Here is a 1,977-nt window from a genome sequence, read left to right on the forward strand (position 1 = left end):
CTCTACAATTATCTTCAAAATTAAAAGTTTAATTAACAACAAGAACAAAGCAACCATAAAGAAAAGACACATTACCTCCAAAGGAATGACATTTGGAATGACAACAGACTTCTGGCAATAAGTCTGGCAATAAGATGGCAATAAGACATCAAAGCAGTAGAATAATACCTTCAAAGTGCTGAGAAAAATGAACTGCCAGCTTAGACTCATGTATACACACAGTGAACTTTAATTTGATGAACATAGGTCAGTTAAAGACATTTTTTAAAAAATCCTCACCTGAGGATATGTTTGATTTGTGAGAGAGATGGAAAGACATTGATTGCCTGCTTCACATACGTGCCCTACCAGAAATCAAACCCTCTATCTAGGTATGCGCCCTGACTGGGAATCGAACCTGCAACCTTTTTGTGTATAGGACGATGTTCCAACTGAGCCATCCAGCCAGGGCTAAAGACATTTTTGATAAACAAAAACTAAAGGTTTGCATTGACAGGCTATCATGTCACTACAGGGCTATCAAAAGACATGCTTCAGAAAGAAGGAAGACTATGCTAGGTAGAAGGTCTGAGATGCAAGAATGGTGAGTGATGAAACTAGTTAACACATGGGTAAGTGTAAACAATTTTCTGTGTTAAAACAATAATAACAATAAGGTCTAATTCGTAAGGTTAAAAATTAAAGCTAAAACTAAGATACTGGAGGATTATAGCACAAAGGGTTGGAAGAAGGATGGTTTAAGCTTAAATATTTCCAACATCTTCAATCAGAGAGGGAGGTAAAAATTGCACTTGAAGTATAAATGCTAAAATTCAAAGGCAATTCCCCTGAAACAAAAAAAATTAGGACCAATTCCTCAATTAAATTTAAGATTAGGTTAAAAAATAGTCCAGCTATATATTGGTTCTGAGACAACTAAAACCAATGGACCAAGATAAAATTAAAAGGATAGTAAAAAGCCTACCAGATATACTATGAGCAACTTCATGTCACTAAATGCAAAACATCAATGAAAATTACAAACTCCCAAAGAAATGCAGTAACAAAAATGGCTAAACACTTCAACATAAAGACTAGTATAACTATAATCACTGAAATGTAATCAGTAGTTACATTTTCTCACAAAGGGAAGGCCAAGTTCAGACAATATTATAGGTGAGCTCTACCCAATTTTCAAGGGACAGATAATGTAAATCTTTTTCTTCACTTTCCAGAGAATAGGGGGGAAAGAGAGAGAGAGAACACTCACTTATTCCACAACCTGGACATCAGAACTAGACAAGAGGAACACACACACAGAGTAGGCCCACTTCAGCACTTTACTAGAATTTTAAGCCTGCCTGCACTAAAAGACCACAACCACTCCATGTAAGTGTATACATATTTTTAAAAATAAAATTTAAAATAAGAATGAAGAAAAACAATGATTTTTTGCAGACATTATTGCCCACATAAAAGACCCCCAAAACCTAGAGTTTAAATACAAGACTTTAGTAAAGTGGCTGGATATAAATAACAGCAGTCATCAAAAATATACGTCCTGTGCTCACTTTAGCAGCACAGATACTAAAATTGGAATGGCACAGAGATGATTAGCACGGCCCCTGCACAGGATGTTACGCAAATTTTTATTTTTGCAACCCTTCTGTAAATCTAAAATTACCTTGAAGTAAAAGTTGAAAAAATATATGATTTCTTAGGTCAAGAAACAGAAAATCGGATTTTTAAAAGATACTACTCATAAATAGGACATAGGATAAGGAAACCAGGAGGAAATACAACAAAAGAAGTTCAAAAGCTTAAGGAAATTTCTAAGAACCTAAAGAATAGGGGGCTGTGCTATCTTCATGAATGGGAAAATTCAATATTATGGTTTTCTTTTCCCATAAAATGATCTACCATTTGAATGCAACAGCAGTTAAAGTCCCGACAGAATTCTTTGGAAAACCTGGCACACTGGTTCCAAAACTGCACAGA

General features: G+C 35.1%; 1 non-coding gene across 1 annotated transcript; it reads left to right on the top strand.

Annotated features, from left to right (window-relative positions):
- Window positions 1-1,542: 1,542 nt before the first annotated feature.
- On the top strand, window positions 1,543-1,649 carry LOC114495796. The gene has a single exon (XR_003684470.1). It is a non-coding gene; the product is annotated as a U6 spliceosomal RNA (small nuclear RNA).
- Window positions 1,650-1,977: the final 328 nt, after the last annotated feature.

The sequence above is a fragment of the Phyllostomus discolor genome, chromosome 4 (genome assembly GCF_004126475.2).
Source record: "Phyllostomus discolor isolate MPI-MPIP mPhyDis1 chromosome 4, mPhyDis1.pri.v3, whole genome shotgun sequence".
Lineage (NCBI taxonomy): Eukaryota > Metazoa > Chordata > Mammalia > Chiroptera > Phyllostomidae > Phyllostomus > Phyllostomus discolor.